General features: G+C 44.7%; 1 long non-coding RNA gene across 3 annotated transcripts; it reads left to right on the forward strand.

Moving 5' to 3' along the window:
• The first annotated feature begins 350 nt into the window (after window positions 1–350).
• Window positions 351–15,555, forward strand: LOC116661622. 3 transcript variants are annotated; one of them, XR_004317575.1, is made up of 6 exons: window positions 351–500; window positions 1,718–2,009; window positions 7,748–7,892; window positions 9,553–9,694; window positions 14,501–14,645; window positions 15,065–15,555. It is a non-coding gene; the product is annotated as an uncharacterized LOC116661622 (long non-coding RNA). The 3 variants fall into 3 exon arrangements; XR_004317576.1 differs by lacking the exons at window positions 14,501–14,645; window positions 15,065–15,555 and having other exon boundaries at window positions 1,718–2,016; window positions 9,553–11,763; XR_004317574.1 differs by lacking the exons at window positions 14,501–14,645; window positions 15,065–15,555 and having other exon boundaries at window positions 9,553–11,763.
• Window positions 15,556–24,799: the final 9,244 nt, after the last annotated feature.

The raw sequence follows: 24,799 nt of genomic DNA on the forward strand, positions 1-24,799 counted from the left end.
CATCGTTATCTCAGTCAGAGATCAAAATCTCTGTAATTCTACATAGAAAGGCCCTCTTCAATGGACGAGAGAAATTATAAATGTCTGCTCTTCCTTCCACAAAAGGAGCATCAGAGGAGGAAGAAAGACAGCATTAGGGTATGTAAAGAGCATGGCCTCTGAGGCTAGATGGCTTGGGTTTGAATGCATTCCATCTCAGTTAGCAGTGTGTATCGGATTATATTTTCCCAAGGTGGCCGCAACGATATTTCCCATCCCATGTGCTATTCTAGAATCTTTTTAAAATCTTGACATTCCCCCCGTTCAAGAGATGGGGGCAGTTTATCCTTCTGTTGAATCTGGGTGAGACTTTGTGGCAGCTTCAGCCAATTGAATGTAGCTGAAATAATGCTTTGTGACTTCTTAGACAAAGCCATGCCCTCCCGCCTCGCCCTCTAGAGACGCTCGCCTTGGGAATCCAGCCACCATAGTAAGAGGAAGCCGAAGCGGCCCGCGGAGAGGTACATGCAGAGTGGGAGTGGGAGTGGGACCGCTGGCTCACGGCCTTGGCTCATCTCCCAGGCGACCCGTTTGCAGCCATGGGAGCCATCCTGAAACTGGCCCTTCCAGCCCCCAGCTGAGCTGCCCCACTTGACACCACCTAGGGCAGGGGCAAGTCGTTCCTGCTGACTCTTGCCAAAATTGTGGATGAGTGAGGAAAATCAACAGTTGCATTTGCTTTAAGTCACTAAATCAGGGAGGTTTATTGTGTAGCAATACATCACTGATAAGGAAATGAGCTAATTAACCTCTTTGTGACTCAGTTTCTCTGTATATAAAATGAGAACAATAATTGTATCCATTTCATAGAGTTTTAATAAGAAATAAGTTATTGTATGTAAAGCACTTAGAAAACAGCCTAATAAGTGCCATATGAGTGAAGAAATAAGTAAAAGTGGATGGGATGACCATATTAAGCAGCAATCCAGAATTCCTTCAGACATGTAGGAAAATTGCCCAAATTTCACATGTCTGAGGTGGGTCAATTTAAATTAATAACCATCCAAATGATAATTTAAAAAAAATTATAAAATGAGTTTTGCCAGCTTTAATTCTTCCTAACATTTCAGCCAGGCTAAATTCAATTAATATTTATTTAATTAAAATGCATTATTTATTCCTCCCATGAATCATTTATCCTTATTTCCAAGTCAGAACTCAGAGTCTAAATACCCGGTTCTGTTTCAAATCTCTCTTTCCCTTAATTAAATGACCTTAGCCAATTGCCTTAGTTTTTCTCCAAAGACCTAGTAGCTTGCAAACAAACATTTGGAAAATAAATAAAGCTATACCGTATGATACAAATTTTAGTTTTTCCTGTTTATCTGGCATGTGGTTCTTTCAGGCAAATGATCTGTTGGAAATAACAGGACTGACAGTCAGAATATCTGATCCTGCAGCTCAAATGTGATCAAATCTCCCTGGGCACTAAGATGTGGGGGATGGTGGGCCCTGGAACAACATCCCAGCAAAACCCATACCTGCTTCTATTTGCTTTGTAACAAAAATGGACCCAACCTGAAAAGTTGGTATATGGGGTGGTAAAAATCATGCTGAATTGTTCTTTTTTCTTCCACTAAACTTCTGTTTTAAAAAATCATGTATATTTTTTAACCTTTTCTCATTTTATTATTCTGACACATGCAGTTTTATAATCTATTTCTTCATCTCTTTATAGGAATGGTTTTAAAATAGGCAGCCTTCTGAAAACCGTGGTCTCTGAATGCCTTCACTGTGCGAGAAAACTCATGTGCTCTGGGCTCAGAGCATCAGGAGGACCTGAGGTCTTGGTAGAAATGTAGACTTGCAAGTTCCACCCCAGACAAGGTGAATCAGAGTCTGCATTTCAAACAAGATTCCCAGGTGGCTCGTGTGCATAGTAAAGTCGGGAAGCTCTAGGGTTGTCACTGAGAGCAGAATGTTACCTGTCTTTCTCCGTGGTATGTGTGCACCAGACCAAGATGACAGAGGTACATGGTGAGAATTTGGGACTTTTGGAGATCTCTCTCTTCAACCTCTCCACCGCATCTCTCGCTCTCCCTGCCTCTCCCATCCCTCCATCTCCTTCTCTCTCTCATTCTCTCTCTCTTACCTGCATTGACTTTATCTTTTTATTTTCCCCTGGAAATATTGAAACAATTGAGATTTTTTTTTTGTTTTTCTCCATCACTTGGAGCTGATCCCTTTCATCTCTGATTCAGCCAATTCCCGTCAAAGCTAAATATTAAACAGATCTGTCTCCTGACAGCTGACCCCAGATCGGGACGTGCCTGTGTTCCTCCCCCTGGGGGTAGAGAGCTGAGCCGACAAAGGTGGAGGAGAGACAGGATGGAGCCAGTTCCTGTCCCCTGGGGAAGCCCCAGAGTTGTGTCTCTGCCTTCCCATCAGCCAAACAGCCAACAGTCAAGCAATGCAGAGCTTCTGGAAGGCATTCTTGTAGAAATTCCTTCTTTGCCAGAGGGTGAAAGTCTTGCTAATTGATTTTGTCTGCCTTTCAGATGAACTTACAGAGACAGGAGAGTTTGAATTCTAACAGAGGAGTAGCATTTTTAGATACTGGGGCAGATGTTTCTAATGTATATCCTGTGACCTAGCTTTGCATAGTAGGTTTTTTTGTGTTGTTTTGTTTTGTTTTGCCAGCTTGTTCAGGGAAATAAGAACAGTTAAAATTCACTAGATTGACAATCTTTTAAAAACGTATTTCTTTTAAAACCATTACTTATTCACAGCCAATCAATATAAGAAAGCTCGCTCTTTTTGACATCAGGGCCCTGCCTCTCTCTGAAGATGTGGGTGAAGGGCACAGTCCTGGAAACTCCTGGCCAAGGAGAACTCACCTCAGGCTCTGCACTGCCCGAGTGCTTCTGCCTAAACGCAGCGAGCTACTGGGCTCGCATCTGACGTGCTGGATGTCTGACTGTGAAAACAGACAGGAAGAGAGGAGACAGGAAGAGCAAACAGAAATGACAGAACCCCCTCGGCCTCACCACTTCACGCTGCAATGAGCCAGGGCTGTTGGGGCTCCGGACGGAGGTGAAATGACACAAGTGCCCGCTTTGCAGTGTGCAGCTCGCAGTTGTTTCAGACACTGAACACTCAACCAGCCTCCCGGGTGTTGGGAATGCCCAAGGTTTTTTGAAGAAAAAAAAGCACAGGCGTCAGAAGGCTTGCCCATAATCCTGAAGGAACAAACCTGCAGTCAGAATCAAAAGTTGGTAGGGCTGTCTTTGCCTGCAAAGAAGGAAAGTTGTGGAAAATCTATGAATTTGGGTTCACAGTGTCTTAAGCCCTGTAATTTCACTTTCTTCCCTCCTGCCTTGTTCTTCTGGATTTGAGTGTTGTTTATGTGAGTTTTGGAACATGAAGAATACGGGCTTATTCTCTTGCTCACTGTGTGAATCTCTGAAAATAAGAGGTGAAAAAGTGAGTTTATATCCTCTTTAGTCTGATTTCAACCAAGAATAAGCTTAGGAATTCTTAAAATGTTTGTGACATGAAGTAGAAACTAAGGATATATTGGGCTTTTTTGTTATATCTTATCTGTTTGATTTTTCATTTAAGCTGTACCATAAAGTGTTGTGGACGCTGAAACTCAAGCTTATTGATACATTTTTTCATAAAGCAAGTATTCTACATGGGTAGTGGAGGATAATATTCATAACTGTGTGCCTCATTTCTGAGACAAATCTACTGACACACAAAAAGTGCACTGGGTTAGTAAAAGTATAAACCCAGAGGGAAATTTTTAAAACAGGAGGGTGTTTTATCTACTAGCTCCTTTGGGAGGAGAGGAGAGGAGAGGAGAGGAGAGGGAGAGAGAGAGAGAGAGAGAGAGAGAGAGAGAGAGAGAGAGAGAGAGAGAGAGAATTATTAACCTTGTTCAGAATTCCAATTTGTTTTTGGAATTCCTTTTGTTTTTCAACATCCCCTTCATACATCTTTCTGTAATTTACGCATTTCTGTAATTGGCCTAAAATCTTTCTGGAACAAACAAGAATAGAAATTTGTTGTTTTGATAATTGTCTGTTCAAAATTAATATTTACCGTTTTTTAAACCTGAAAGGAGTTCTTGAGTTCAGTAACCAGTGGCTGTGTAACTATTATTAAAAAGCAAGGGCTCCTCCTAGTGATACTGCTAAACGAGTGCAGTGTGCTGAGTCCAGGTGCATTGCTTTTATTTGTGATGTTACAGGTTCACCATCCTCACTAAACACATGAGGAGAATCCACGCAGTCTTCAGAGACGGGGAGAAGATGCTCCTATGTATTTTAGTGAAGCTGCAGTAACTCCTTCAGGCCGCTAGGGGCCATTTGACTAAATTATCTTCCCAGTTGAAGGGAGAGCTCCCCAGTGGGCACCTAGGGGGCAAAAGCAGGTTCTGTTCCTGCTCTAAAGCGGGATCTTCTTCGGGGGAAGAATCAGGCTCACCATGTGCATAGGTCAGTATTCCTCTCATTTGATGGTTGTTCAAAATCTCTTTAAAAGGAAAAGATCATGTACTCTCAACGCTGCCTCCAGGACCAATGACTGGATAGCAGTGATGTGTGCACAAAAAGATTGCTCCGTCTGATTTAGAGCCGTCAGCCAAAGTGGGGTCGAGTGAGGCTGAGATGGCTCACGTCCCTTTTATTATTATCCGCTGCAGTCAGATGTTGCTGGCCTGCTCCTTACCCGCAAAAAGAAACGTAGCTAAAATCACTGCTCCCCACCCCCCTCACCCCCTGGGTAGGACAGGAAGGACTGCACACCCCCTGGGCGAGTTGTTCAAGTTGTGGGGGTGCAGGGGGGGCACTGTTTTCTTTCTCCTCCCCTGCCTGTGTTGATCTACTAAAGGAGAGCTACACCAGGTCAGGTGCGCCAGGCACTGTCTCCCTGGTTTTACCGACGTTAAGCTCTAGAAGACAGGATGGGACACACCAGGCGGGCACACAGGTCCCGGATACCCTGTGGCTGCGCAGCGTTACACGGAGTGGGGCCGAGGCCCAGCAGACGCCAGGGAGGCCTCGCCTTCCTCTTGAGGAGGTTAAGAGACGGTTCGTTGTTAGCATGTGGAAATAGCTTTGAAGGAAAGCCCTGCGCTGGGTTGTTGTGACTGGATGTAAGTACTGCTGAGGAGCATATGAAAGTGACGCATCCTCCTCGTAATTACAGTCGTTTCCCCAGGTTTTAGTCGCAGTTTTAATCGTGCTCAAACTCGCAGATCCGCCTCGAAGCTTCGATGTTTCTCTCCAAAGGCAGCCGGCTATGGGTTAGTAACAGAGAACCCAGAGGCACGTTGGAATTTTCCTCCATAAAGTACCGGGTTCCCGACGTACGATCCTGGTCATCTGGACAGGGTCCTGCCCCTGGGGGTGCCTGCTGAGGAAAGGGCATTTCCACTTCTCCTCGTGCACATGGTGTTGGGGTGTCAGGGGAGGGCAGGATAGTCCAGCCTGGAGTCTTTCTGTGGTTTCATCTCTCTTGTCCTGGTATATGGAGTGTTGGGGGGAAGATCAAGGTTGAGCATTAGAATGTGGACAGGAGGCAGGAGTTTTGCCTGTAAGTTACAACAAAGCCTGAACTCGCAGGGCCTGGCAAGGAGACACAGTGGCCACGGTTGGCTTGGGCCCAGTGCCAGGGCCCCCGCAGAGCAGGAGATGGGCTGGGGCTTCCTCCCAGAGCCACCACAGCGTGGCCGGTGCTTGGATGGCCGACAAGCTCTGTGCTGCGTCTCCTGAATCATGGAAACAGACAGGCTGGGCCAGGATGGAATAAGTGAAGCCGAAGATTAAAGACAAGTTTTAAGTGAGGCACAAATTAGAGAGCTGGAGAGGCCGACCGAGTCTGTCCCATTCTCTTTTATTTCAAAGTATCCTCTCACGGTCAGCCTTCTCCTTTTGGCGGTGAGACTGGAATGGCTGGAGAAGCAACTCAGACCTTTGTAAGACCCTCTGGAGGCAGGAAGTGCAGTGAAGACCTGGAGCCGGGGCACAGAAGGGCCATGAAGCCAGAGCCCTGTCTGCTGGCTTTCTCCATCCGTGTCGAAAAGGTGCTCAAGGTTTGTCCTTGCAGCAGCCCATGATTTTCCTGAGAAGCTGAAAGAGAAACAGGGATGATCACAGAGCCCACAGGTCCCCAGGTTGGTGTGATGCTGCGACCCTGCCCCTGACTCCAGCCCCACAGATGTCAGCTTCTTTGCCATCCCTTTGAGTGCACCATAAACTGCCCTTGGCAAGGACTTCAATCCTTCTGTCTCTTGAGGCAGTCTCTGGTATGTTTATGAAATGAGCTCTGGAGACTCCAGTTTCACAATTGACTGTGCACCTAAAAATAGAAAAAAAGTTTTGTTCTGAGATAATTTTGTCTTTAAACAGCAAGATCAACAAAAGATGCCTTCAGGGAACTGGTGGTCCTGCACTCAAGTCTAATGAAACTCTGGGCTGCCTCTGAGACGGGGGAGGGATGTGGCTCCAACACAATCCCCTTCCCATTGCCTCGCGCTGGCCTGGAGTAGGGATGAAGCCCTGAGCAGTAAATTGTGACCTTAAACCAGGGTGAACTATCACCTGGTTGAGGAGGCACTATTTACTGGACTTCCTCAGAGCAAGGCAAGGCCCACAGTCTTGACTGGTTGGAAAGCTTTTTAAGAACCCCAGATTGCTGGTTACCAAACCTCTCTTCATCTAAATTTTTAAATCCCTGGATAATTCCCTGGAAATGTAATCCGGATGTTTCTGACTCATGTATATTTAAGCCCATCCCAGTGTTGTTTTCAAAAGGCATTTGATGGAAATTCCGAGGGAGCTTTTTGTCTTTATCCAATCAAGGACTCCTGTAAATTAGACTCACAAAAGTCAACATGGTTGATGTGAAGTCTGACTACTTTTGTCTGATGCTTGCTTACTTTTTTCTTGCTAGTCCTGTTAAGTTTCCTAAGAAGACAGGAAAGAGAGGTGCTGTCCCATCCCACACTCCCTCAGAGTGAAGCACCCCCCTCGGAGCTGACACATCGGGATCCCTTCAGTAAGCAGTGAGGTCATAATGAAGCTTCCAGCAAGTCAGCTTGGGAAAGGGAGTGCAAAGAAAATAAAGCAAAAATAAATATTAATTTCTAGGTTCTTGCTATGTTGTAGGAAGTACTTTCCTTTCCAGCTGGTAGACTGAAGGACGGCGTGGCCTTGCTGTATTATGTCAGGAGGTAACAGATCCCAGGACATAACCCAGACTCAGTGGAGGGCCTTGGAGTTATAAAGACTTGGATTTGAATCAAAGTTCTATCCCCCTCACTCCATTCACGACTAGATATATGACCTGGGTGAGTTACTGGATGCGTTACTGGAACTCTCTGAACCCCCATTTCCTCATTTTTCAAGTGGAGGTAGTAATATTTAACTTGTAACTTTCAGCTAATGTGTGTTGAGTGCTTACTAGGTGCCAGATTTTGTGCTAAGAACTTTACATGTATTATTTCATCCTACCTCTGTAATGTCCTTCTACAGTTAGGACAGCTGGTACTCACAGTGTTCATGTAGCTGGGACACCAGCACAGCTTTCTTTCTCCAGAGCTCTCATCCTGTTGCTGTGAGTATGACACGAGATGACAGCTGTATAGGGTAGGGCTCCCAGTAGGCAGAGAAGAGAACCGACGTTTACTGGAACCTGACCTACTACATTCCACCCCCTCTATGTGCTTCACTTTCTGAGACTGTCCATTTTCTTGTGCTTGCAGAGCTTTGTGGAATTTATTTGGAAGCTCTAGCAAAGGATCATGGGGATGTGGCATATCTTGACCAAAGAAGAATTTTTCAGTTCCGCTGGAGAGGGCCGTTCTCTCCTCACAAGCACACAGCTTTGAGAAGGATGCATCTGGAATGGTAAGTGAGGAAGGAGGCAAGGAGCCAGTCAATCTTGAATTAAATGGAGCCAGACTTGTCTCTTATGGAACCCACACTCTTCCCAAAGGGTTTTAACCATGCCCTTCTTCAGAACCAACATTAAATCTAGAAAATGCTTAAGGAGAAAGATTTTTCTGTTCAATGCTTCATTTGTGCCAATGACAAAAGTTTCTAAAGCTTTTCAAAAACATAGCAGTGGGCTTTACTCGAAAGGGCTGACCGCAAGTGGGTGCTCTGTGCCCACCCTCCCCCACGAAAGATTCCAGAATCCCACGTGGTCTGCATTCAGCCATCCTGATTGAATCCCCCCCCCCTTTTTTTCTGATGGAGAGGAAATGTAGCTCTGTGTAGAGATATGTGTCCTAAAAGTCCCTTGATAACCCTGATTTAAAAAAAAAAAAAAGCGTTTGCAGGATTGAGCTAAGATGTTGAGATATGAATGGATAGCCTGGTTACATCAGATAAAAATGGGAATAAAAGTGCTCATAAAAAGGGAAATGCTTCTTTTTTTTTAAACAGTTGACTCACAGGAGGTAAACCCCATGGCCATGTTTATGTTATAGACTTTGTAGGACTTTGCTTCCTAAGAGGTGATAGTTTCTGTCTAACTGGATCTACTGGAGCACATATTAATCCCCTCTTTAGTTCAGGAGGGAGAGAAGTACGTCAGAGAAAAGATAAGAAATGATTGAAATATCCTTTTTTGCTCCCACAAAGCATGATTAAACCTCAGATTGACCTGATAATCTAATCAACATTTGTGCCAGACACTGTGCTGGCCCCTTGACATCAGTTATCTCATTGAATCCTCGCAGTAATCCTGATTTTATTATCATCATGATTCTGTGGGTGAGGAATTCAGGCACAGCACAGTGGGCTCGCTACTGCTCCACGGTGTTTGGGACCTCAGCTGGGAAGACCTGAATGGCTGGAGGAGTGGAACAGCCAAAGGCTGAACAGGCATCTCTCTCTAACACACACACACACACACACACACACTCTCTCTCTCTCTCTCTCTCTCTCTCTCTCTAAACGGCAAGCTTGGGCTTCCTCACCATATGGCAGCCTCAGGCTATTTAAGCTTCTTAAATGGCAGCTCAAAGCTTCAAGACCGCGTGTTCCAAGAGGTAGGAAGTGAGAGCTGCCTGTCTCTTAAGACCCAGACTCAGAGTGGGTACATGTCCTATTTCCACCAGACTCTACCATATTTTGTTGGTCAAAGCATCCACAGAGCCGACCTTGGTTCAAAAGGACGGAACAGTGACCCCTACATCTCTTGATGGGAGGAAGACCAAAGAATTTGGGGCTATTTTTAATCCATCACAGTTAATTTCAAAATTGCCTAAATACATTCACATTGGCTGAATCACTGATATCAACATGTCAGGCTACACATTGAAGGGTTTTTCCCCCAGACTTTATCCAAACTTGTTAATAAATATGAATATTAGCCAATTACTATGGGTATAAATCATCATTTGGGCTTTCTGGTGCATGCATGTGACGATCTTAGACTATATCTTCAGGAAGGAGTAGAGGAATAATTTTTGTTATCCCACGCCCCTAAAGCAACCATGTATGCTTATAATGGTTCATTTCATCCTCTCAATTACCTTAATGCATTATGTTCATTTTACAGATGAGGAAGCCAAGTCTCAAAGGGCCCAAAGTGGTTTCTAAATATCTACATCCTTGGTGCCTCCAAATTCTTCAAGCCTTCAGGATCATTCTTCTTTTAAAATTTAAATGCAGATTACTCCAGCCTACTTCGCACTCCATGTGTAAGAGAAATCCAACATTTCAGACTCTGAGACTTCCATCTCTCCATTCTTCTGATTTCCCGTTTCTACCAAGTTCTCGAGCAGGTTCTCGTCACATCTCTTCACCCCACCCCACTCTAATGGTGACTCCCAGCCCCCTTTCCACTGATCCATACAGCTCCTGTTAATACCAGGCTGTCTTGACTGTATCCGAGTTGTCCTGAAGGTTTGAGGGTAACGAGGAGCTCACATCCCACTTGGCAGAGGAATTTTAAATGGATACCAGACACTGCTGTTTTTAAAAGTTCCCAGGCCATTTCTGTCCCTGGGAATTTCTCACTGGCCGTTTGCTGTCACCATGAACCGTAGGCGCCTGCCATTGTCCTCCACCCTCTCCGTCTCCAACTCCTTAGAGCGTTCACCTCACTCCCCTGCTGGCTGCTGCTTGAAACTAATATCCCACCAACTGGTTTTCTGCACAGCAATTAGGTCCCTTCTGTTTTGCCCTGGGCCGCTGCAGCCATGTCCTGGCCTGGTGGTGCCTCCATTCACACCCAGAAAGGTCATCAAAATACCTTCAGGCACAATGACGCTTCTCTTCCTAATAATTCTCCTCTCACCATTTATAAAAATGAGGGTTTCCCCCTCTCCTGACTGCTCTTTAACTGAACACAAGCCAATCTGAGTGTCTCTAGCCTGTGAGCCTTTCTTTCTCTCCTGCTGCCTTGAAAATCAGAACAGAGGTGCGGATGCCACAGTGAAGGCATCAGAGCAAGGATGCTCATGTGATGAATGTGCCTTTGGGTCTAGTTTCAATTCAAATGAATATTTTTAAAATCTAAAATTCGTTTAGCAAATAAACATGCTCTGCACATAATAGATATGCAATAACTAGATGAAGAGTGACCAAATGAACACTAACAAATAAGCCTCACACCTTAGTTTCACAGCTTGATTACGGAACTAGCAAAATAATGAGTGAAATCAATGAAGGACAACATGAGCTGGCATCAGAACGGACCAAGCACAGCCAAAGGAGACCAAGGAAGGAGAATCAAATGGCCACAGAAGGAGGTGGAAGGAAACATAGCAAAGTCTAGGAAATTAGTATTGGTTGGATATTTTTTTAAAGTTTATTTAATAGATACTAGGAAGAAAAAATGTTTTAACAAAGCTTCTGATCATTTGCAAAGCGCCGTGAATGCCAGGGAGCCACAGTGCAGCAGGAGATGACCTAAAGAACCAGAAGGGCGGTTGTTCCTGGAACAGACCAAGAAATATTAGACAAAAATATTTTACCAAGGCAGCTCTCCGAATGAATACAGAACTGCCCCAGGAAGAGAACAATGGGATCACTTAAAAATATATGCAATTAAAAGCCAGCACGGCCCTCTTTTTAAGACTCCGAATCTGTGTATTGCAGAGGCCAGTCCTGCTGTACCATTGCTCTGTTAACTTTTGTTGAGTGACTTTGCCGCATACATGGTGGATCCTGGAAACTGTGGGGCGAAGCCACGCCCCGTCTTCAGCTCTCTTAATAACAGACCTTGGTTTACATAAAGTACACAGTGTGGGCTGACACGTGGAAAAGAAGCTTTCCCACAGTGCCAATTTAGCTAGATTTGGAGGACCCAATTACTTTCCCCCCCAGGACTTAGCTGGAGCCCCACTGGAAGCTCTCTTGATCCCTAGGTAGCACACATCTCTGCTGAATGGAAATGTTGGTTCTCCTCTGACGTGGAGTCCTGCTGGGATCGCCGCACTCCTCTGTTCACTCACAAATTTAGCACTTCCCTTTTCTATGTCAACAAATCCCAGATAATTTTCACTATTTCATTACATTCTTAAGAGCAAAGGAGTCCACGCAAATAGTCCCAGTGACAAGCTGTAAGCACACAAGAGAAGACTAATTTCCATATTAAATCAAGCACATTTGTGGGGGCTTATGCTTTAGAATGTGCTGTCCTAATTACATTTGTGTACCATTATTGTAGAATTCTTCATCTGCTCTGAATTTCTAAAATGTACTGAAGTGCATATTTTTTAAAAACATAGGTATATATAAATACACATATAAGGAGAATGCCATTATTTTTGCCATTATTTTGTATTCAAAGCAAATGAAAATCAACACATATACGTTAAAAAATTTTTTAAATAAAATGAAAAGTGATGTCAGGGAAATTTCATCTTGTAGGAAATCTAAATCTGGAAGATATGCTGCCTGGTGCCTGGGGATGGTTTTGAGGGTACAGTGGCAACTGGCAGTGCTTGACTTTTTTTGGGTGCATTTTCAATATTGTGCTCTCAAATTTTGTTTGGGGTTGAAAAAAGAAATTTTTTTTTGGTGATTTCTATAAAACATGTAAGGGTCCTTTGGATACAGCCCTCTTAAAATTTAGTTACAGGAAAAACAAGTATCTTCTGAAACAGTGAAACGTTCCCTTTCATCAGATGCTGAAAACAATGTAATCCACTGTGTTTCCTCTTTCCCTAAACTGCCAGGAAGCTCAGAATTAAACTTAATGTTAAGTTACAGTAACTATTTTAAATCCCCCATTTATATGCTCCGTTTTTCTATTTTAACCACCTTATTGTGAACTCACATTTTATTGAAACTTGCCTGAAATATTTTCTGGGAGAAGGAAGAATCTAAGTTACTCTTTAAAAACAAAACAAAATTCTAATTCCTTTGGAATGTATGAGTTCTTTTAGATGAAAATCCACAGGTCAAACCCAAATACTTAGTCACTTATGAGAATGATTTCCACACGTTCCCTATGTCCTGGTGCATAAAAACACCAAATGGAGAGAAGTGGAAAGGCCGTCTGGAATTTGACTTCTTAATGAAAATCTACCCTCTGGTTTGATTCTCTGCTGAGCTTGTTCACTGGGTATGTAGAACAGGAAAAATTCTAAGTCTCACTTTTTGGTTTTCTAAGTGATTCCCAAGTGACAGCAGAGGAGAGCTCTCTCTGCCCCAGAGAGCTAGTACCCGGTGTGGATCCTTCTGTAGATACTCATGGTTCTGGGTCTGAAAAACTGAGCATAAGGGCTTATTGAAGCATCTTTATCAAGAGACGCTTGTTCTCGCTGGCTCCTGGCAAGGTGGCATCAAGCCCGACTCTCCCGCGATGGTATCAGTACTCTAATATCAGATACGGCAAATTCCAAAGGGCTGCAAAAATACAGTCCAAAAAAGCCAACCAAAATGCTCTAAAGCTTTCAAAAAAATAAACATTTCTGCTTCAATTATGGGTAGGAGGCCTGGGAAAGAGAAGAAGAATCCGCAGAAGCACTTAAATTAAGCCAGTTTGCCCGCCTCGGATCACATTCTTAGACCAGTGGCTCGACCTGCTGGGCTTCTTCAACCCCTGGTCATTTTGCAGCAAACAGTAACTTTTTAAAAGATTTTATGAATTGTGATTCGAATTTGATGCTGTAACCCAACACTTCCTTTAAAAAGTATATATATAGTCAGTGAATCATTCTTTATAACAAAGAGCTTGGGAAAAAATTAAGAAGGGTCACACAGGAATTTGTGGAATTGGAAACCAATCAGAAAGCCTGAGATAAAACGTTCCCATTCAGTGTGACCTAGAGAACATTTTAGAAATTTAATAAACCTGGAGCAAAGTTATGTGAAAACCCCAGTAGTAAAGAAAATGGTTAAATTCCACTCATTCCTGCGTCAGCGCAGAGCTGATGGCGGGGTCTTATCTGGGAACACAACAGCCAAACACTCGAAATCCCTGATACGTATCTGCCGCCCCTGGAAGGCAGCCGGCGGGCGGGAAGGGAGAAATCTCCCAACTGCCTTATGTTTTACGACGTGTGCTTCCCCCCAGAGCTGTCATCTTTTACTTCTATCCAAACTGGAAATTAAGAAGTAGAGCCTCTCAGATGGCAGGGGCTACTGATGTTGGCAATAAATGTATAAGTGAAATAAAAACAGAAACAAAATTCCAAAGTAAACAAGCTTCTGGAGGGCACAGCTCCCCTCAGTCCCCTGTAAACTGATAACAGGCTTATTAATTCAAGGGTAACTTGCTCAAGGTTTGAATTTCCTTTAAAAAGCCTAGATATATACTAGAATATAGATTTAGAATATAGATTTAAATATAGATTTTAAAAATAAGAACGTTTGGTCTACAGCAAAGAATATTTAAATATGTCAACAAAGTAATTTTCTTTTTATTTTTCAACCTACACATATCCCTTTATCCCAAACTGAATAAAGAAAAAGAGTTAAAAGAAAAACTCAAAACATCCTGTATTTTTAAATACATTCAGCAGTGGCTTTAGACAAAACTAATATCTTAAAATCCTAAAAAGCAAGCCCATATTATAACTGCTTGTTTAAAAATGTTATATGATTTTTAAAGGTTACTTTCCATTTACAGTTATTATAAAATGTTGGCTCTATTCCAGATGTACAATACATCCTTGAGTCTGTCTTACACCCAGTAGTTTGTGCCTCCCACTCCCTGATCCGTTACTGCCCGCCCCCCGGTGGTAACCACTAGTTTGTTCTCCTTTTATGTTATAATATAACTGATTTTTATTTACTGAAAAAATCAGACCTATTATTATATGAATGGAATTCATCTGTGAAAAACTAATGTTTCTGATACTTTCTTTTTTTAAAGGTTATACTTCATTTACAGTTACAGAATATTGGCTTTAGTCCCCATACTGTATCCTCAAACAAAGTAACTTTCAAACACAGCGTGTTCTTATCATAGTGAACCAGCGTTGTGACAGGAACCCCACGGCCTGACCGTGCTGTTACTGTGACCTACAGCCATGACTTCTCTCTGTTGTTAGGAAAATGGTGGAAAGCTTGTCACCTGACTCATGTGCCCCAGATGGACTTCATTTGCCTGTCCCTCTGTCTGTCCATGTCCTCTCGAACCAGACCACCGCTGCCTCCTCAGACAGAGAGGAGCTGGGAAGAACAGTCGATTACCAGGTACTAGCTTGTGGTCATTTATTAAGTATTAATAATTGCCAAATCTGCCACTTCTTTCTGTATTAGTCTCTCCTGCTTTCCCCTTCTTTAGTCATCACAAAACACATCCTTCGCACTGTAGACCTAAGAGAAATGCCTGACAAAGTACAGTTCCTTTCACACAGAACAGAGGACACCCAGTGCTAATAATCACAAGATTTATGATGAGTTGAGCTTTACGCTCCACTGATTTGGAGGGGGGTGTGGTTTTACTGGGAGCTGACAGCTCTTGACGCTGTGGTCCAGGGCCGCTGGGGCTTGTATCTGTGTGGATGTGCACAGGGATAAGGGACGTGGGGCACGTGCTGATGCTCAGGCAGCAGGACCTGTGGGCATGTGGCATCCATAAGCACTGTCGTATTTGATGTGTAAATTCACAGATCCCCGGGGATGACCAGAATCTGATGTGCTAGAAGCCTCCGGTGTGCTGCGCTTTCTCTGATGCCCTTCCAGACCCTCCCTCTGCCTTTCTGTACTCTCCTCTGTGCCCTCGAAGCTGATCTCTGCAGATGGCATCATTGGGGCATCTGCTGCTCTTTGACTTTTTGGAGTTTCAGCCAGTGGCCGCTCCTGGCAGCAGCTCACAGGCTGGCTGCTTTCCCCCGCAGCTCCCATCCCGATGCCCTCCCACTCCTGCTGGGTCCTGTGACCACCTCTCTCCCTGCTGTTTGGCCTCAGAGGTGGCTGTGAGCTCCCATGGGTGCTTGCCCCAGAGACACGTCACTGCCCCTTGTCGGTTTCTCTGCCCACATCTTTGGAGAAAGTCCTTTCATTAAACTCTTTGTAGTTACCACTTTCCAATGTCATCTTTTTCTGACACATGTAGCTGTGTAGGTTAGGGGGGATAACTGTACTTTAAAAAAAATCAATAAATCAGACTTTTCATTCATTTATCTGATATATATATATATATATATATATATATATACATATATATGTATATATATGTATATATATATAAAATCTAATAAGAATAGAAAAATTTTAATTGGTCATTCTTCTCTCCCCCACCCCTTGGTGCAATGTATTATGCAATATAGAAATATGAAGGTAATTAATAAAGACTAATAATATCTTGTATTGAGAACTTAAGTGCTGAATGTTTTACATGTATTTTCTCATCTGATCCTTATGACCACTCTAGAAAGTGAGTGTATCATGCCCATTTTCCACATCAGGACCCTGGGTCATGGGAGTGTTAAGAGACTTGCAGGAGATTCCCCAGCCGGTCGTCTGCCAGGCCCCCCCCCCCCTATGTACAGAATCACTCAGTGAATTCCTGGGCTCAGAGCAGTTGTTCTTAAATCTGCTTGCCTTCCTTGCTTCTACTCTATCTCTCCCTTTCCAGATTTCCCTCTCTGTCTCCCATTGCAGTCTTCTTGCTTTCTAGTCTAACTCACCCCTGTCACCTTCTCCCCAGTTTTAACAGAACTGAGTAGGATCAGACTGAGAACTAAGGCTATTCCTCTAAAGAAAGAATTCTGCAAGGGGTCATCAATGAGCATTCTTCGAATCCTTTGTTCCTCACCAGCTACTAATGCACCAAATTATTGTAGCTTCCAGTCCATACGTCTGTACCTTGTCCAGAGAACAACAGGAAACATGTGTATCATCGTATGCACTGGGGAAGGTCAGGTTCACTGTGCTCGCCCCTTCACCCATTCCCTGACTGTCTAATAAGCTTGACCAAAGTGGAAGTTACAGTGCTTGGACTTGAGCCATCCTTAGTGAACTGTAACTCTTTCCTCTTTGTTTTCCAAGATTCACCATCTCCTTTAAGACCACCTAGAATCCTGCCCTGACTGTCTAGGTTAAAGACAATCTCAAATCTGGGTTCTAATTTTTTTTGTGGGATGAGAAAGTATAGTTTGCCAACACACTGGACATCAGGGACTTTCTAGGTGACCTTTGGCGACCCTAGCCAGGGTCATTTCAGACTCCCTGTGAATTGACCTCCCCCCCAAAATATCATCACGCCACATTTACATATCTGATGTGGAATTAATAAGAGCTTATCATTCAAAGATACTTATGGTTTTGGACAAAGGCATAAACTACACACACACACTTGGGTACGGTGAGATAGGACAATGCATTTTTTTCTACGTATTTTTATATTGTGTCTCCTCCCTCATTCTTCTGCAAGACTTTTCCCCCTTGCTTTCCTTACCTCTGTCCCTCCTGGAACTTTCATCTCAAGTGTCCCAGCCTGTTTCAAACCTGCACTGAAATCACTATATGAGCTGACGGAGGAGTAGTTCTTCAGCCTGGATGTCTCAGTCAAGACTTCACTTTCTCATCTCCTACTTTTGTATGGGCCACGAGTGTAAGCTACAGCTTCCTTAATTTTCTTTTCTAAACATCAGAAGAGTGTCTGCTGATCTTTGTTCCTGTTGTAAAAGGATTTGACTGTTACCTTGTCAGAGTCCTTTCTGAAAATCAGTGTGGGATTTGGTTTGGGTTTGGGTTTGGGTTCTGAGTGATGGCATTTTTGCCTGATTCTTGTAACTAATATCTATTAGCATGCAAAATTCCATAGGCTGGCTGAGATGGACAGTTCTGGGTTTCTTTGTGTTTCTGGGCTTGCAGTATAAATACTAATGGTAGTTTCACTAAAAAAAAAACAAAACAAAAAAACCCAAACCCAACACAGACAAAAACCATCTGCCAAGGGTTAATGTGTCTCCTGGCTGTGGACAGTGCCAAAAGAAGCAGCTTACTGTGAGCAAGAAGCAGAAAATACCAGACAGCCCCATCTGTGTAGACTGGGAACGTGTAATCACATATCCCCAACCTCCCGCCGTTAAGGTAGCTAGTTTATCCGTCCGCTAAAGTAGCTCTCTCGTCCTAAAGCACTGGGCTTGTTTTATCTTTGTGAAACTGATGGTCCAGCCCAGCCCCAGGGATAAACTTCTGGGGCTGCAATGCCAGTTCGGGGGGCAGGACAGCAGCGAATTCCAAGGGAAGCCCTGGGGTTATCTCACATCGTGTCACGTTGCCAACTTCAACATAGCTTGACCTCAGGCTGAACTCCACTTCGCCAGACTGCAGAGAGCTAAGCCTAGCAGCTACAACAAGCAGAGGCCTCCCAGCCAAGCAGGAGCCGCCTAAACAAACCTATGGCCTGTTCCCAAGAGAACGTTCTGATTGTTTATGAATAGGCAGTGATGCTGTCCCCAGATTTCCCATGTGGCGGGGTCGGGTTGTATTGGTACACACTCAGAGCATCCAGGTAGCTCCAGACTCCAGGCCATCCTCACTCAGAGTGCCTCAGTCTCCTCTTGGGCCACTTAGAGCCCTGAGACCTAGGTAGAGAGGGCAGTGACCCCAATTTCCTAGTAGCTGGGGGGAGCTAGTAGCTGGTGTGACCCAATTTCCTAGTGGCTAGTGTAATTCTTCCTTCTCCTTTATGGGGGTACAGTAACTGGGTGTAGGTTCCAAATCTGATGTCCTAAAGCGGTACCTACTATGTGTCCTAAGTACCTGGCATCTGACAACATGTTAACACATATTAACTTGTGAATCCTCAGAACTGTTCTCTAGGGCTACCTCTCAAGGTCACACGCTGATCAGCTCTGCTCACAGTTGGGAAAATCCAGGCACAGAGAGGGTGGATCACTTTCCCAGCTGACGGGGGAGCCAGGGGCTGATCCTGAGTAGCTTGAACTCAGGGCCTACAGTTTTCCATTCGTTCTGTACAAACACAGGTCACACAGCAGAAGGGAGCCGACCTCCGGACCCCGGACCAGGATGGGCCGGGAAGGTCTTGGTGTTTCTGAATCTTTCCAGCCCACAGGAATGGAGGAGAAGAACGAAAAGGACCACGGCAAGGGCTCCTAGCAGAATTCAGACCAGACTGAGAGGGTTTGGAAGATGGAAACTCCCCCTCCTTGGCCAGCCCATCCCCAACCCCATCCTGTAGGCAGAATTAAATTGTAAAGATGTTCCATTCAGAGGCTTGGCCCTAATTATGTTAAATTCCTAGTGACCATCAATCCAGACTCTTCTAACCAGAGAAACCAGCCCTTTGAGTGTAAAGAAGGCACTCATTCTTTGCTGTAACTTACCTGTCCAGGTATGTCCCCCACCCTTCGCTCTGCCCCCACCCACCCTGCTTCCTTGTAGCCCTGTGCTAAGCTGCCCCAGCCTGGCAGCGCGAGGAGCAGGGATGTTCCATTCATTGGCACTTCTGATATCTTCTCCATGAAGAAAACTCATGTTCCTACAATGGCTTTGAACTTCTCTAAGGTCCTGTCACTCCCCATGCCCATCAGAGATTCAGTTTTCAGTGTAATTTTTCTTTGCAATGGCATTTTATTATATTTTGGGTCTTCGAAAATTGGCATCAGATATGATACAGTGAATACAGTTGCCAGATTATTTTCTTTACTCCTTACATCCTGTTAGTAGAAAGAGCCCCCATTCAGGGAACAGAGCAGGAAGGATGCTGCTTCTCAGAGGCCAGGAGAATGATTCCGAGTATCACCGGGGTCAGAGAGCTGTAGGGGCTCCCAGTGAATAGTACGTGCAAACAGGTTTTCTCAAGCTTGAGGGTGTATACAAGTGACCTGTGTGTCTTGTTAAAAATGCAGATTCGGATTCAGGAGGCCTGGGGTCTGAGATGCTGTGTTTGTAACAGGCTCCTGGGTGATGCTACTGATCAGGGCTGACACCTTGGGGAGCAAGACCTTAAAAACTTCCATTGTCTTGAGACTCTACCGCAGACTGAGGTTGGACCAACTCATACAGCACAGACCCTGCTGAAGGACATGCTTCTTGTTCCTGATGCCCCCAGAAAGAAAATGAACTCACCCTGGGCTCTTTGGACGGGAGCATCTTCTTAAATCTTGCTAGTTTTAATTGTTTTGTCTGAATGCTTTCACAATACCCAGAAAATATTTCCTATTCGACTGATTTGACTGGTGTTCTGTTCTAATAGAAGCGTTGCTACCTCAAAGGAACACCCTGGCTCTGAGTTGATGCTGAATAAGACTTTTCTGGGGCTTTGTGGTGGTTATTTCATGTCTCTGCCTGTGGGTTACAGGATTGCACTGAATGGGGCTGAGACAAATGTCCATGCTGTGAAAAGTGGCACACGATTGGAACAAGAATGTTGTGTTTTGAGCACAGCCGCCTCGTCTGACCCACCATGGGCCCGCAGCCCGCAGTGAAAGACGCAGTATGGCGGGGAGGCGAGACCCAGGGCCTCTCGGACACGAGGTCCCCATTCATATTCTGGGTCTGGAAACCACAATAGTCATCATGGTGGGCAAATTTCCTAACCTGAGCTTCCTTAGCCATAAAACAAGTGAGAGTACCGTGAGCCAGAGGTGAGAGAGATGGCAAGATGAGACGGTAACCCTGCCCAGCCCACAGAGGCACCCAGGAGAAGCCCTTGATGCCCCATCCAGGTGTCCTGGTGCCAAAGGCTGTCACCCTCCCATGATTCTCCCAGGAGGAGAATCTGACTTCTGGTGCCCAGTAGCCAGCTCTTCGTAGTGAGGAAGCAGAGATGGTCATGGGATCGTGGGGCAGAATTGCTCTGGGTTTTCTCCGCAGGGCACCCCCACCCCTTTGGCCGGTGACAGCGGTACCCAAGATCTCAGACGACTTGGTATTGGCTGTTTTCTGCAGTACCACCAATCGTTGGTAGCTGATGGCCCTGCACAGGGAAAACATGTTTAAATTTTGTCTTTTGGGAAAAGAAAACTAAAGCCAGGTTTTCCCATGTGTTTCCCAGCTGAGTGCTTCCCTATTCTTTAGAAAATGTTTCCCACTTACCTAATTAAAAAAAAAAGTCTCAATATAAGTGTCTCCACCGCAAAGGAATTGATTTAAAGTGATAGGCTGGGCTTCCTTCAGCCCCGCCTCCAGCTTGGGGTCCTGTTAAAATGCACATTCTGGTTCCGTATATCTGGGAGGGGCCTGAGGTTCTCAGTTTCCAACCACATCCTGGGTAATGCTGGTGCTACTGGTCCACAGGCCACATACTTTGGTTTTTTCCTTTCTTTTAATTGAAGTATAGTTGATTTACAATATTGTGTTAGTTTCTGGTGTACAGCGTAGGATTCAGTTATGCATATATATATATATATATTCTTTTTCATTTTTTTTCATTATAGGTTATTACAAGATATTGGGTATATAGTTCGCTGTGCTCTACAGAAGGACCTTGTTGTTTATTTTATATATAGCAGTTTGTATCTGCTAATCCCAAACCCCTAATTTATCACCCTTCTTTCCCCTTTGGTAACCATAAGTTTGTTTTCTATATCTGTGAGTCTCTTTCTGTTTTGTAAGCAAGTTCATTTGTATCCTTTTTTTAGATTCCACATATAAGTGATATCATATGATATTTGTCTTTCTCTGGCTGACTTACTTCACTTAGTATGATAACCTCTAGGTCCATCCATGTTGCTGCAAATGGCATTATTTTATTCTTTTTAAGTCTGAGTTGTGTTCCATTGTATAAATACACCACACTTCTTTATCCAGGCATCTGTCAGTGGACATTTAGGTTGTTTCCATGTCTTGCTCATTGTGAATAATGCTTCTGTGAACATTGGGGTGCATGTGTCTTTTTCGAATTATGGTTCCTTCTGGATATAAGCCTGGGAGTGGGACTGCTGCATCATATGGCAGTTCTAGTTTTAGTTCTTTAAGGAATCTCCATACTGTTTTCCATAGTGGTTGCACCAAATTACATTCTCACCGCCAGTGTAGGAGGGTCCGTTTTCTCCACACCCTCTCCAGCATTTATTGTTTGTGGACTTTTTAATGATATGGGCCCAACACTTTGAGTGACAGGACACCAGCTATCACCCCCACCAGACTGAACTGCAGACATTTCACGCCATCACTTGAGACCCCTCCATGTGTGACTGGCATCTACCTGTGCTTCTCCCTAGCTGGGGACTCTTGACTGAGAACCTGACAGCAATCCCCACTTCTTGTTCTCCAACCCCATGTCCTCCTTGCCTGTCTACTCAGCATTTCGGGCTGAGTCTCTCCTGACTGATTTATGGTCTTTATCTGACTCCTACAACCTGGCACCTTCAGGGTCTTCCTGAAGACTCTCCAATCCCATCATCAGCCTCCCCGCCAGTCCCTTGGGCCAGCCTATTCTGAGTGCCCGAAGGCAGGTTCATGAGGACCTCCACATGGTCACCCCAGCAAGAGGGAACAGACGTGAGCATCCTCAGCAGGGGTCCTGGGGCCAGCTGTGTGTGTTGAACTCTGCTGGAAGCAGCCTGGATTGCACAAGCCTGAAGGTCACAGAATTTTGTTTTTTTAATGGAGGGAATGGGGATTGAACATAGGACCTCGTGCACGCTAAGCACGCACTCTACCACTGAGCTATACTCACCCGTCCTGAATTTTAAGATGGAAGGAATCATCGAAGTAGTCTTATACAAAATCACCACTATGTAGAAAATCAAGGTCGATAATAAGAATCACGAACACTGACTGACACTCACCGTGTGCTCGTCCATCTTCACAGCACCCTCCTGAGAGAGGCCTGATTACTGTGCCCCTTGTTCAGGGGGGAACCCGAGACTCGGGGTCACTCAGCTTTTAAGTGATGCAAACCCAGCTTTGTTCGATTCCACGCTTCTGCTCCTAACTACACTTGAGCAAGGCTTTCAATCAAGAGGAGGTGAGCAGTTTTCTCTGCAGAGACGCAACAATATCCGGAACCAGAACCCATCTCACCTGACCTGCAGGTCTCCCCCTACAGCAATAAGATGGCTTTATCTTAAATAAGCTAAATGTCACATGTTTCTGGCCCTGAGTCTTGAACTTGAGAACAATGACAATAAAGAAAAAGATTTATTTCATGAAGCATTTAGACATGGATATACAGTAGTACAGAAATAATATCTAAATCACATCACAAGGCAGATAAAAGGCTTGATTCCACCCGTCCCTTTTTGAAAGGACACGTCAGATTTCCTATTGTGTCTGAAATTTTTGTGTTAGGCACCCTGTAGTGAAAACACAATGCCTCAATGACACACCATTGTTGATAGCTATTCCACACATAGGTTGAGTCTACCTAACTTCAAAGGAATTGATTAAAAACTTTTTTCAAGCCAATGAGTCAGTTGTTTGAAGTTGTACATGACGAAGACCTTCTGACTAATCTTCTAAATAAAATGGATTGGCTTCCTCTATTGTAAAGACTACTGCACCACCAAATGTGTCCTTAGGAACCAACATTCTAGGGTTGTTCATGTTAGTAAGGGCACAGGAGTTAATGGGCGAGTGTGTTTAAAAAGAGTTAGGAAGAGATTATGCGAACTTTTCAGAGAATCCAGAAAAAAAACTGTTGTCCAACATGCTATAATAAGTTTCCTGCTGAGTGTCCCAAACCTCCTGGAACATCCTGATAATTCCTTTAGCAGAGCCAAGGGGCTGCAGGCGTGGGGAACAGGGAGCTGAATAGACTCATCTGTGCTTCCAAAAGCCTTCCATCTTTTTGCTTCTCTGAATTGGTGTTTCTCCAGGGCACAGGGGTCTAGTTAAATTTCCCACTCCCTTGACAATACCCTTCTTTTAACTTGACTATTCTTCGCCCCAAACACGTCTGGCTTCATGTTTCACTTCAGGGGGCCCAAGCCTGGCCCGTGCATCCCTGCCACCTCTGCCGGCACCTGGCCACGGCCACGGCCATGGCCACGGGATGGTTCACCTGTCCCTCAGTGAGAAGTCAGCCATGGGGTTTATACTCCAGTACAGCTCTAGGGCCCCCAAATCTTAGAATGAAAGAATGGGGTCAGGCCTTTGAGACTGTCTCACCCAGAAGTTTTCAAGTTGTTCTAAGGTGGTGCTTTATAAGCACTAAAAATATGTATTCAAAACAAACCCTGCTGAGCCACAATCTACAAGAGAAACCAGGCAAGAGATGCTTTGGGGGAACAGGGAGGAGACAGGCTTACCTGGCCTCTGTCTTGATTCTTGCATCCCTGACGTTCTTCGAAAAGAACTCAACAACTCTCCAGAAGACTATTAATAATAATGCAAGCTTCAGATTCAGAGAATGTCTCACCGAGATCTGGGAGCTTGGTAGTGTCAGAATGTGAATCGCACCTTCATCTCCTGTCAGCTAGTACAGGATTGATAACTCTAGGACTCCTAGCTCTCTTAAAGACTCGCTTCATTTGTGCCCAAGACCAGGACAGCTCATTTTAGCTACTTAGCAACTCCTTACTCAGTGCTGAGGCCAACAATGCTACTGAAGTACCCAGGGGCCTGAAGACAGAGTGTACCCACAGAGCTGTCGTCCCTTCCTAGCTGTGGGGCTGAGATCTAGCTGTTACACTCTGGTGCCTAAGATGTCATTATCCGTTTGGATGGTAAGACCAAAGCAAAGCCAGGACTTCACTAGGTTTGTTATAGGATGGGTGCATTTGAACTAGAGCAGAGGATAGGAAAGTTCAGGAACTTCACTGTGGACAGAGCTCCTCTGCAGGAACACGTGAGTTACCCACAATGTTATCTGCAGTAGCAAGGGTGGAGTTAGTAGATGTTGGACGGTCCTGGTCTACACGGGTTGGCCTTTGTTAGCACTACAGGGAGGAAATGTGTGATGGTGAACGTTAATAGCAGTGGCTGAAACATCACAACCAACTCTGGATGCTGGCAGGGGTGGTTCAGACTGCAGTGGAGGAACACGACACGCCAGGGCCCTGCCTGGAGCCCCAGAGAGTTCCTTCACCAGGGAGGACCCCACCCAGAAGGCATAGCTTTAACACCTGGACACATCTCCAGCCACTTCTAGTTCATGACAATAACTTAACACTTTGAAGCTTAGGAACAAATGCTCCCAAATCCCTATGGCTTAATAAGAGATGAGGCTACAGAAATCTACTTGTGAACACTTTGTCTACTCAAAGCCACTTTTTTTTTTTTAATGGAGGTACTAGGGACTGAACCCAGGACCTGATGCGTGTTAGGTATACGCTCTGCCGCCGAGCTGTACCTTCCCCCTCCAAAACCACTTCTACTTGGCGCTTCTGTGTCCTTCCCTCCCTTACCTGACACAAGGTAGCCCAGCCAGTTGGGTGTATTCCTGCTTTAATGCACCAATTTTATCCCCAACATGTCTGAGGGAG

Source organism: Camelus ferus, chromosome 35, assembly GCF_009834535.1.
Source record: "Camelus ferus isolate YT-003-E chromosome 35, BCGSAC_Cfer_1.0, whole genome shotgun sequence".
NCBI lineage: Eukaryota > Metazoa > Chordata > Mammalia > Artiodactyla > Camelidae > Camelus > Camelus ferus.